General features: G+C 43.8%; 1 protein-coding gene across 1 annotated transcript in view; it reads left to right on the top strand.

The window, feature by feature from the left end:
• Positions 1-273: 273 nt before the first annotated feature.
• Positions 274-12973, top strand: part of DLGAP1 (DLG associated protein 1) — a 429880-nt gene continuing 417180 nt past the window's right edge. Inside the window, exon 1 of the mRNA XM_056333020.1 lies at positions 274-510. The gene's annotated coding sequence lies outside the window, so the exon portion shown is untranslated. The remainder of the gene's footprint in view (positions 511-12973) is intronic.

The raw sequence follows: 12973 nt of genomic DNA, 5'->3' as shown, positions 1-12973 counted from the left end.
GTCTTTCCCGAAGGCCCGTCCTTGGGAGCGGGAGGAGAAGGGCGGGCGTGCGGGGCTGGCGCGGAGGGGCAGCACGCCGGCGGCTTGCGGTGCCCGGCCGCCGTAGTAGCGAGCGGCTCCTCCGGTGGTTGGGCTGGGGAGCGTTGGGCTCCTCCTCCTCTGCCCCCCCCCCCCCCCCCCCCCCATCCATGCACAGCCAGGCGTGTGACTGACGAGTCTCCCCCGTCTCTCTTTTTTTTTTTTTTTTTCTTTCTCCATGGGTACACACACCGAGATACGCACATGACAGTACTTCGGTGCATGAGCCTGTGCATCGCCAGAAGGGCTGTGCTTCCACTCCGGGCACGCACACGCACACACGCATGCTGCTGCTGCTGCTGCTGCTGCTGGAAGTCTTTCTACACAGGGATTAGCAGTCGCCTGTCTCTCTCTATTTCTGTCTCTTTCTTCTCCTTTCCTTTCCCCTTCTCTCCCTCAAATGCTTGACTGACGGACGGCGGGCATAAAAAGGTAAATGCTTGTGTGCTGTTTGCTGACAATACCGGTGGGTGATGGTGTTTTGGCAGCGTGCTGCGCCGTACGCCCTCCGCTTGCCAGGCAGCCAGCCTGCCCTCCTGCCGCGCCGGCGGCTGCCGCTGCTGCCGCTCCCCGTGGCTTCCCGGGACTCCTCGTCTTGGGGATCGGGATTTGCCGCGAGAGGTTTGGCTTCCCCAGCCCCCCCGCCCCGGGTCTGCGAGACAGAGATGTTCCCGCTATTGTGCTCCTCGCAGTTGCCACCGCGGGTTGCGAGCGTGTGGGAGTGCTTAGCGAAGGTTTCGCGGGATGAAGGTTGCTATTAATTGCTGTGTGCTCGGAAGAGAGAGCTCTTGGCTTCGGCAGGGAGCCTGCCTTATAATCAGGGCTGGAGCGCGGCAACGGGAGGGCTAACACCCCCCACCTGCACCCCTCCCCGTCGTTTGCTGCATCATTCAAATGAGTAATTTCTAGCTGGCCTTGCGTTGCGGGGCTGCGATCCCCGCTCCGCGGGTGTCTCGGCAGCCGCCGAGGATTGCGATCCTCCGCCGCCGCCCCCGGGGGGGGGCCCTGCCGCGGGCACCGAGCGAGCGGGGCGGGGGCAGCCGCCGCCCCGGGCCCGGCCCCGCACCCGCCGGCTGCCCGCACCGACCCGCGTCCCGCCGACGCCCTCCGCGGGCTCCACAACTAGTTGTCGCCCGTTGTTCGAGCCGAGTTTGTCCCGTGTCCCTCCTCGCAGGACAAGAGGCGCGGGGTGAATATTGCCCTCCCCCGCGCACGACGCCCTGTGGTGCGGAGCGCTGTGCAGCCGAAGGGAGGTCCCGCCGAGCGGCCTGCGTCCCGCGGGACTCGCCCGGACCCCGATCCCGACTGTCCTTCCCCGGAGGCGCGGCTGCGGGGGGAGGCGTTTCAGGCCGGCAGGGGAAGGGAGGAAGGCGGCGGTGTGGAGCCTGTGCTGCCCGGCCGCTCGGCAACGAAGCTCCCCCGCCGCCGCCGGAGGGGGGGATCGGGGGGGCGGCGGGCCCCGGCCAGGCGCAGCCCCCCCTCCTCGGGGCGGCCCCGGGCCCGGCGCGACACGGGTGCGGGCGCTTAGCGGCGAAGAGCTGCGGGGCAGCCCCCGGAGCGGAGAGGAGCGGGGGTTACGGCGTATCCCGGGAGGCGCAGGCCTCCCCGCGCCGCGCCGCTGCGCCTCGCTTTCCGAGCGGGGGCCTGCGGGCGGCGGGAGCGGCGCGGAGCCGGGAGCGGCGCGGAGCCGGGAGCGGGGCGGCCTGTGCCGCTGTCCACCCGCCGCCGCCGGGAACCGAGGCGTTCGGAGGGGTCCGTTATGTAATTAGGGCTTGTCCTCCGTCTTGTCGCCGCCGTTACTAAGCCCGGCTGAGGATGCCAGCGAGGGGACTGGCGCACTGTGCTTGCTTCTGGCGGAGGTCGACGTTTTTATTTGATCCTGGAGGAAAATTATCGAGTAATTAATATTCAACAGGGAGCTCTCCGTTTTCGCGCATGATTGATTTTGGATGGTCTTACTTCATTCACGTTGTTTTCTGCAGCTGCCAGGGATACGTAAATACGCTGTTAAAGATGGGAAGACAAAAAAGGAGGAAATAGTAAGAGAAGCAAAACCAGTGGGAAACGTAGTGGACAGCACATGAAGTTAGTTATTTAAAAAGAAAAAAAAAAAAGTCGTTGTTTAACTTGTAACCTACTTATAAATATAAGAGGTAGGTGTGCTTGTAGGCATGGTGTACGCTCAGGCGGTTGCCTTGGGTTGTGTTTCAATGTTAATTCACCTTTAAAGAGGCAACACTAAATTCTGCTGGTGTGTGGGTCCAGTGTACGCACTTATGGTATTTCCGCCTCACTTGGAAGGTGTTGCAAATTTGATGGGTGTCTGCTGATCCAAAGGATCATAAAGTCTTAATGATATATATTTATAGATAAATTTACTGCTGATAGTAACCATTACAGGAAAATTAGGAATTGTTAATGGCAATAACACAGTTCCTTCTGTACAGCTTCTCTGTCTGATACTGTGTATTGCAGAACTATTACAATTAGCATAAATTAATGAAAGCGTATGGGAGCAAAATATGCTGTTTATTGGAAAAGTAATCAAGTAGTTTCAAAATAAAGGGTACAATAGTGTTCCATTATATATATCTACTCTCAAAATAAAGTATTATTTTTATTTTTTCTTTCCTTCACTAGAACTGTGTAGTTAAATATACATGTTTAATTCAAGGCTCATTCTGTTCTGTCTCTTGTGGATTTAACTTGCAAGCATATCAATATAATCTGTTTGTGTTAGGCTTTGCAATGTTGTCCTTCCTGTAAAGGTGGTGCATCTCAGTGCAGCCCTGGCTAGTGATATTGCCACCTGGAAATAGAAAAAGAACTGCATGAATAATTAATGAAATAGTATAACAAATAAAAGCAATCCTGCACCAAGGAACAGTAGTAAGCAGCCTCCATGCAATCTTTTGTTGTTGTTGTTGTAATTTTCACTCTGGTCTCAGGCCATCCAGTAACTCAAATTTTCACCCAGATTGTAATAGACAGGTGCGATACCCTCAGACTGGTATTGCCATTTTAAGAAGACAGAGCTCAAGGCACTTTAACATGAGACAGTTTATTCAGCCCTTAATCTCTGTAACCAAACTTATTTTTTACAGCCGCTGTTGTATTATCTCTCAAGATTTAAGAAGGCTATTTTTGTTAGGGGCGCATAATTAATACTTGTCCTCCTCTTATGCCAAATTTTGCACTTGTGCATAAATCTCATCCAAAGAAACTTGAAAAGGGGATCTCCATGGTAACGAGAGAGAAAGGATTTTCTCCCTCACCATAGGTCAAGACAAGACGCCTACCCATTCCTTAACTTGTAGCAGCATTCCTTGGCACCTTCCTCTTTGTGGTTATTTTGTCTACTGGAGTGTGCTTTTACTGTTGTCTCATGCTTCCAGAGAGCTGCTCTTGAGAGTGATGCTACACTAGCTGAGCACAGACTCTGTGTTTCTTCCCGCTCTCATTCTCCCTTCCACTCACATATTTCAGTGTTTCTATACCTACATGATTTCAATATGGGGTTTCAGGAAATAAGTTGTTTTCCCCATCAGGTTTTTGATTTGAAGACCTGTCTTGTTTCTAAGTGTGTAAGACCTGACAGAGCCCTACTCCTTAGTCTGTTTCAGGCAGAAGGGTGGTCATCTCCTTTCTCTCTTTCTCTCTTTCACTTTTATTTGTCTATACTCTTTTTGGACTGAGTTTTCCCATGGTGTCCTAGAGATTTTGTAGCAGTAAAAACAGGCTACCTTGTCTCATGAGGGAGCAGCGGTTAATTTTATTTTTTGAGTCACTATGTAATATGTGATACTAGGATTGCAGTTTGGAGATGTTCAAGATAAAAAGAGTTTATGCCCTGACTCTGTCATCACAGAGCAGTAATATAGAGCACTGCTTATTGTGGTAATTCTAGGGGCTGTTTTTGGTTTTTTTTCCCTCTCTTCTGTGAAGGACTATCTGCCTAGACTGTGTCTCTGACCAAGCTAAGATGAGGTGAATGTGTTTTATTCCAGATGATCCTGTAATCAGATACTTGAAACTTCCACAGAGGAATATAGCGGATTTTCTGTTCTCCTTTTCCTTTCTGTATTCAGTTTTTGTAGCTAGGATCTCATGAGAGGATATCAAATGGCTTTTTAAATCGCTCCCTTAGGCTGCTGGTGCACCAGGTCTCTCTGGGCATATTTCCAGTTCTTTTGCCTTTCCCTGTGACATAACTTGGGATAATTTAAAAACATCTGCTAGAGCAACCATTTTAATATAAGACAGCAGTCATCATTTGTCACTGAGCAATATGTCATTTGTGACGCTGTAATTGGAAGACAGATGCTAATGCTGACTTTGGCCTTCTTAACTTGTCTTGTTGGCAGATTGTCTATAGAAACACTTTGCGGTGCTTTGAAATCACACAGTGTATTTCTACCTTTCTGTATCTCTATGTTTCTGAAAGAATTGCCTGTGTCATTTGAAAATCTGCTCAGGAAACCATAATGATAGCAGAGAGTACATTCATAATCTGGCTTGCCAAGTAAGCTTGACTTTATGTGTATCTTCAGCATCTGCTAGATGAGAATTATTTTTGAATAGCTGCCTCTGAAACTTTTCCTTTAACCTTCGTATATGAGAGGCTTGATCTTTTTCCACATGATGCCCTGCCCTTGTATTGGTAACATTTCAGTGAGCATCCCTCATCCCAGTTCTTTCCCTCCATTTGAAAATTTTACCGTCACCTTTAATTAGCTGAAGAAATTCTTCATCTTCTGATTTCTCATACTAAGGAAACTATGGATTTCAGAAATGGGCGTTTTACTGTGTGAAGGAAGCGTACACTTCTAGATATCTAGATTCAGGTTTCAAACCTCAGTTGTTGTGGTTCAGATGACAGAAGTGTGCGGCATCAACTTATAACCAAAGATCTCATATCTAGAGGGTGCTTTTTTAAGCTTTGTGGGCGAATTTTGAATGTAGGTTGCAGTAGCTTGAATTGACTTGCAGCAGCTTACAGGTTTCAGCTTCTTAATAGCCTGATGTGCTGATGTAGTGCCTGTGCTGAATCCAGTCAAAGATTCCTTGAGTTTTTCTTTCTTTTGGGGAAAGGGAAGATAAGGGGATGAGTATCGCCCAAAATTCTAAGAATTATGCTTGAAAGTCCCTTTCATGTTCTGGGCATAAATCTTTGCTGAAGGTACTTCAAGGGGCATGCTGATAGGACGGTAGCCAAGTTACTTTTTCAAATGAAAAGAGAGCTTTTTTTTTTTTCCCAGCCAGCTTCCTGAGTGACTTCTGTTGCTAATTCTGTGCTTGTACACACTTTCTTCCCATGTGTCTCTTTAGTTTTGCAGATGGAGCAGGATAACGTATCTGCCTGATCTGAGGTCAGTAACAGTGAGAGACAGTGATTAGAGTCTCATCTTCAGCATGGTAACTTCAGTTTTAGCAGCGTGCATCGGACATTGAAAGTCAATATTGAGAATTAGTGTCTCACTACTGTCCTGTGTTTTGCTTTTGTCTTGTCATCAGAAAAAAGGAAAAAAGAAGAAAAAATTTAAAGGGAGATGGAGATGAAATCCAGGTTTCTGGGATTTTGGTAGTGGTCTCAACAGTATCTACTCATGAATAACTGAACAGGCGTTGTGCAGTTGCTTTTGTCTAGCAGAAGTATTTAGCATCAGCGTGTTTCATGGACACATGGTGTCTCACAGATATCAGAAGTACACAAGAATCTTCATCCTCTTTCCGTCTTGCAGAATTTTTGGGTCCTTACAGTATAACATTCACATAGGACAAGCTTCATTTTGTTGGTTGTAGGAGAATGCAGCTTCTGGGTTTGTGGTGCTGGAACTGCATTGGTGCAAATGTTTCACAAGGATAATAAAGGAGATTCCCTGTTCCCTTCAGTCTGTGTCTTCCGTCTGTCTGCTCATTGGACATAACGCTCAGGCGTGGTTTGGTCCTTTAAAGTTGTCAACAGCTCTGCATCTGGTTTCCATCCATAATGTTGTGGAGTTTTGTTTTTCTTTTTTTCTTTTTTCTTTTTTTTGTGACCATCTTTTAGAATGTCACTAAATTGGTTATCAGACCCCATTTTGTAAAAATATATCATAGGAGATTATAGACCTAGCTGTTCCTTCTAACAGACTTCTTTGCTGAGAGCTGCTTATTGTCAAGCTTATATACATTTTTAAAAATAATATTTATGAATATCCATATGTAGCTTTTTAGTGGCAAGGGGGTGGCAAAGTAGGATAAATAGGGGGAAGATCACCACAGCAAGGAATTAAAGAGGTAGAATTAGGAGAATTTGTTATTTTGTACGAGAGAAGTATTGCAAGCATCGTCGTGTCAAAACAATTTAGATTGAAAATCGATATTGATTCTGTAATTCTGTTTATGGAAGAACTTTGCAACCATAAAATGTAATATTTGGGAAGATTATTCAAAGGATTTTCTGAAGAAAATCATCCCAAATGCCTAGATGGTGTGTGTCATTTAATAGCAACAGGGAAAGAGTTGTAGCAATTACTAGATTAGTGGTACTTTGAAAAGTATGCTACTTATATCACTGTATTAAATGAAAGGGCCTAGAAGAAGAGATACAATATCTATTTGAGAAGCACTGTGATATTTAGTGAAAAAGATGGATTTCTTAAAAAAAAATGTAATACGGATGTCTACGTGATAAAGTAAACTCAAGAAGAATTACAAAGAATTACTGAAGACAAAACCTTTTTCTCACACATTTGGATCTTACTTTTCCTTGGAAGAAAAGCCAATGCAGGATGTTTTCTTAAAAAAAAAAAAAAAGCTACTGATACTGCATTCAGGAGAGGCTCCTGAATGATATTCAAACCAGTTGGCTGTCCTCTTAGCTCAGAAAAAAATATTTACATTTTTAATTCCTGAAAGATTACAAACTTACTCATATGAAAACCATGGTTACCTCTTCCACTTTCTTTTTGGTTTGGGTCGTTTGGGGTTTTTTTATTAGTTCATAAAAATTACTTCAAAGATGATATTCTTTGTAGAGCTGTTTCAATACCCGTGTAATGTCATTTACAGAATCAAAGTGGCATGGTAGTTGAAGAGTATTCATTTCACTTTGAGTAGAAGTGTGAGTTGATTTTTGTATGGAAAAATTATCTTTTTTTTTTCCCCCAACATGCACATCTATGTGGTGTTTCTTATCATACTGTGATGGTGTGTGATCTGACTGCTAGAATACTTGTATGTTTTTCCCCTCTATAGCATGATATAAATTTACCTGCTGGGAATCTTCATGCTGTATTTTGCAGAGAGTGTTGTATAGCAGAATTCTATATGAGCAAAGGTATTTATGCATGAAAAGGATCATTTGTTTGACGTGTCATATGCTAATAATTTCTCAGTCAAGGGGCAAACCAACAGCGTGAAGCCTGTGAGACCACTTGCACATCACAGATATTCTAATGAGTTCAATAAAAAGGACATTTACTATTCTATACATATGGTTACCTTCTTGCACACTGTTTGTCTTCAAATAAAATGTATTTTCTGAAAATGGGATACCTTTAGAAATCAGGATCAGACAGACAGAAAAAAAAGGAATAATAATTTGCACATTTCTAAAACCAGATTTTAGTAATTATCAGTGGTAGATTTAGACAAAAGATGAGGAAATGCCATTCCCATTTTTACAAATTCATGTGAAAAATGCCTTGCACAGTTAGCAACGTTAGCAGTATTCAAGTACTTTGGTTATTTACAAAGCAGATGTTATGCAGGGTACTTCTAAAATCAGTGCAGCGTGCTGCAAAACAATTAATCTTTTATGTTAAATTACTTTCCAGAGGACATTGCTGACAGAACCAAGTCAAAATATGAGAGTATACTAAAGTTCTTGACCTGATCCTTTGCTCTTTATGCTGACTGGCATTTTGGATGTGAACTGCTGGAGCAGGTTGCCTGGCCTGTAAAAAGCCTTAAGAGGTTTTTAATGTTGAGCACCAATTGGTCAGGGCCATATGAGAGGTTTTTCTCATAAGAAGAATTGCTGAAATGCAGTAGCAATATTTTCATGTGTTACACTTGTAGAGTCTTTCTGAAGACAAAAAATACTTGCAAAGAGACTACTCGAGGATCACAGCATTTCTACAGGACCTGGGAGAAATTAATTACATCACATTTCTTTATTCTAAATTTCTGGTGCCTCCATGACAACACAGAGTGGAGCATGGTGAGAGAAAGATGGAGGTTCACCTTGGTCCCCATTTCAGTTTCTTTTGGAGCTAAAAGGAAAATTTTACATAGAATGAGAAGAAAATTGAAGACTTCCATTCTGTGTGTCCAATAATCAATTTTCTGGCAGACTTCACACATCTATAGACACTGTAACCTGCTTTTTGCTATTCAGCTTATCTGTAACTTGCTTCCTGAACTGCTATAGGACCAAAAATAATTAGACCATTTTCCCAAGGACTTACAGTCTCTAAGAACAGAGAAACTAATATGTAGGAAAGCCCACAAATGGACATTGGATCTCTTAAAAGCTTTAGTATTATTAATCTGTAGTGATGTCAAACTAAAGTTCATTTTCATGTTTAATACAGTACATCATTTAGAACAAATCCCACCAATGTTCTGTGTGCAGCTCCCAGTTATCTCTGTGTGACATACGTCCTTGATGCAAGAAACAATGCTTGAACCTGAGATTATTACAAAAAAGCCCAGTATTTTATTTTACTTTATTTATTTACAATTTACAACTCAATTTACAATTGAGTTTACCAATTAATAAATTGGATCTGGAATTTTACTTTGTTCGACTGTGATTCTTCTTTTTTTTTATACAAAACTGGGATCATTAATTAATTATTTGTGGTATAATTAATTAATTATTTGATGGGTCTGCCAGAACTAGTTTAGCCTTTCTGGCTTCCTTCACCCTACAGGGGCTCAGCATACAGTGCCCTTGCAGCTGATTTAGACATCGGTTTAAACAACTGCTGAACAAAGCAGTATCCTGGTTTTGAGCATTTGGGTTTAGTTTGATTTGGGGTTTCTACTGCTTTGTATCAAAAAATGAACGTACTGTTGACTCCAATACTGTGTGTACATAACAGCCTTGTGTTATTGTAGAATATAAATTATTTCAGATGTATCTGTTGATTTTCTCTCAACATTTAGTCTAACCAAAACCTGCTGCTGTACTCGTCTTTCCTTCCATATCTAGTTCATGGCAGCTGCTGGTGATGTTAGCAATTTGCTTGATAAACATGGAGTACCTCTTCAGGCTTAGATGTGCTTTGAATTTAGGTTTAAGTCAGGACTGATCTTCTGATGGGGGATTTTTTTTTCCTCAAATGCAGGGAGAATAAAAGTCAGAGAGTGAGTCCCCTTTAAACTGCCTTATTCTTGATGTTCATCTCTCCCTACTCTTCCGTGTTGTAGAGGAGGCCTGAGAGAAGCTGAGATTAGCTGTTCAGGCACATGCATACTTTAAAGAGGTTTTCTTGTTTTTCTGGTGGAAGCAATGAGGACCTTGAGGAGGAACCATGAATTCCCTTTCTGGAAGGTTTTGAAGGCAGCAAACACACACTTCACTTGCACCTCACGGCTCAGTGTCACTTTAGTTATTGCCATCAGGTGACCTTGAGAACATGAATTTATAGACCAGCTAGGTCAAATGGGTAACAAACTTCACAAACCCGATGTCAGACCTACGGCGCACACTTGCTTAGCTGCATACATGTGGTAGACCCAGTTAGTCACAAGTCCACTTCTCAAGAATAAGTCACTCAGTGGGTGTAATATTAGACAGTTTTTCTACATAGTCACGGTGACTGTACCAAATTTTTGGATACCAGCAGCACGGTTACCCTGCACTCATATTTTTTATTATAGTAAACACCCCTTACTTATGGTAAAGGAAAAAGTATTTTAACAGTTTGATCTAGGCAGATGTGTGCCCTCCACAGATTGTAAAGAGCCAATATGTTATTTAGTATACCATGATGTATGGCTGAATAAATAAATAAAAGATGACTATAATAGAGATGTACCATAAAATCTAATTTGATAAAGCTTCTTCCACCACTAGCAGAACTCAGCAATTTATTACTGCAGTTTGGTATCATGGATATGATTCATTCTGTTTTAGTGGATGCAAATAAATTGCTTTACATTTGTGTAGTAAGTTATTACTCAAAGCTGAATACGTACTTCGTATGATACTGAGACACTTGAAATTTTACAGAATAAGATGTATTCAGAATAAGATGTATTTATTTATATGTATTTTTTCTTGGGAAAAAAGTAAATCAGCACACACTATTTAAACAATCATCAGATAGCATTCCTCAGATTCACAGAATTATCAGGGTTGGAAGGAACCTCTAGAGATCATCTAGTCCAACCCCCTGCTAAAGCAGGGTCACCTACAGCAGGTTGCACAGGATCGTGCCCAGGCAGGTTTTGAATGTCTCCAGAGAAGGAGACTCCACAGCCTCTCTGGGCAGCCTGTGCCACTGCTCTGTCACCCTCAGGGTAAAGAAGTCCTTCCTCATATTCAGATGGAGCTGCCTGTGCTGCAGTTTGTGCCCGTTGCCCCTTGTCCTGTCGCTGGGCACCACTGTAAAGAGCCTGGCCCCATCCTCTTGACACTTAACCCTGAGCTATTTGTGTGCATTGATAAGATCCCCTCTCGGTCTTCCCTTCTCCGGGCTGAACAGGCCCAGCTCTCCCAGCCTTTCCTCACAAGGGAGAAGCTCCAGTCCCCTCATCATCCCCTTGGCAGCCCTCCGCTGGGCGCTCCCCAGTGGTTCCCTGTCTCTCCTGAACTGGGGAGCCCAGCACTGGACACAGCGCTCCAGGTGCGGCCTCAGCAGGGCAGAGCAGAGGGGCAGGATCACCTCCCTCCACCTGCCGGCCACGTTCCTCCCGATGCCCCCCAGGCCCCCATGGCACCCCCTTTGCTGAACTGCATTCGGTCCCCCCCGCCCAGCTCTCCAGCCTGCCCAGGCCTCGCTGAACGGCAGCGCAGCCGCTGGGGTACCAGCCGCTCCTGCCAGGGCTGTGTCACCGCCAGCCTTGCTGAGGGCTCTGCCCCTTCACCCAGGGCGCTGGGGAGCCCGTTGGACAGGGCTGGGCCCAGCGCTGAGCCCTGGGGAACCCGCCAGCTACAGGCCTCCAGCTGGGCTCTGCGCTGCTGGTCACAGCCCCTGAGCTCTGCCATCAGCCAGCTCTCGATCCGCCTCACTGTCCCCTCATCCAGCCCGCACGGCCTGAGCTGACCTCCGGGGCTGTTATGGGAGACAGTGTCAGAAGCCTTGCTGCGGTCAAGGTGGGCAACGTCCACCGCTCTGCCCTCATCTACCCAGCCAGTCGTTCCATCATGGAAGGCCATCAGGTTGGTCAGGCATGATTTCCCCTTGGTGAATCCATGTCGACTACTCCTGATGACTTTCTTTACCTCCACATGTTTCCAGATGACCTCCAGTTCAACAGCTAAGAGAACAGTTCTTGATCCAATTGAATTTCAATGGCAAATCATCCTGTAGCATAAACAGGGCCCTTCTGACAGTAGATACTGAAACTTGTGTGCTTAGTCACTTTCCAGTTTGTTTATCTCTAATATGAATTTGTCTAAGGTAAGCTGCCTGCTGTGTCTGTGGGAGAAAAAGTTAAGCCATAGTATTAGAAAGAAAATGTTTAAATATGTTGATCAGTGTCTCCGCTGCACATCTTATCTGTTTAAAATAGATAAATAAAGAAAAAAATTAATTTCGCTTCCCCCTTTGAATTTGCGGATTAGTCATGGATTGTTGCCCACAATTTTATGGAACCTAATAATGTAGTCCTTTCTTAATAGATTTCATTATTATCTTTACAATACGCTGGCTAAAGTAAGTAAATTAATTATTTGGAGTCTCTCTGGATCTATTTGTGTATGTGCTGGAAAATTAAGTGTGGCAAAGGTAATATTAACAGTTATTTTGTTAAGCATTTTTTTAGAGTTTACATGGAGATATTTTAAGAAGTAGGATTAATTTTGTTGTATTTATTGCTAGGTCAAATGCTTTTTGAAAGTAGGGTGAAATTAGTCATGCATTACTGAGTAACTGTTATAAGTAATTCTGCTTGTGCCTAATAAATAAATGTGAAATTAAAGCAAAGACATACTGAAGAAAATACTCTATTAAAAAATACTTAAACCCATATATTTTATCAAAATAGACCAGATTTCGTGCCCTTCTGTGCACTGACTGGATAGCATTAACAGGAAGCAGAAATGTATTTGCAGTAGAGTTTATCTCAGTAGATGCAAAATGCAGAAGACTGGTTTTGTGGCTGGTGAGTTTACAGGGAGGTAAGTGGGATGAAAGCAGGAATGGATCTGACTTAATGCTGGCTTCAAGTATGTATAAATGTAAGTACGTATATCCAAATGAAAACCTGGTTTTGTTATGAAATCACCATTTTTCATCCTTAATATTTAGAGATTTTTAAATTTTACCTCACCTCAGACTTTTTTTGAAGACAAGAGTGGTACAAGTTTATCATTTGGATAGTGGAATATAAAACTGGAGGGGAAAACTCAAAAAAAACCCCAACAAACCAACAAAAAATCTGATGTCACCAGTTACAACATTTTCCATAGCCAGTTAGGGAATGAATTTAAATTTTAGGACTTAAGGGTTAATACATATGATGTTAAGCCTCAGAGTAGTCTGTGGGTAAAGCAAGAGCATAATGTGTGGAAGAAATGTCTTTGCGCAATAAATATCAGAACTGGCAAATCATTTGTGTAGTACTGGCCACGGTAATAGATGAGATGTGTTCATTGTCTCTTCCTCATTGGCTATTACAATATTGCCACCCCTGATGTGGTAAAAACATGGTCACTTTATTTGCTAGGATGTTGTCA

Source organism: Falco biarmicus, chromosome 3 (genome assembly GCF_023638135.1).
Source record: "Falco biarmicus isolate bFalBia1 chromosome 3, bFalBia1.pri, whole genome shotgun sequence".
Classification (NCBI taxonomy): domain Eukaryota; kingdom Metazoa; phylum Chordata; class Aves; order Falconiformes; family Falconidae; genus Falco; species Falco biarmicus.
The sequence above is the reverse complement of the archived record's forward strand: the minus strand, read 5'-3'. Positions and strand labels throughout refer to the sequence as shown.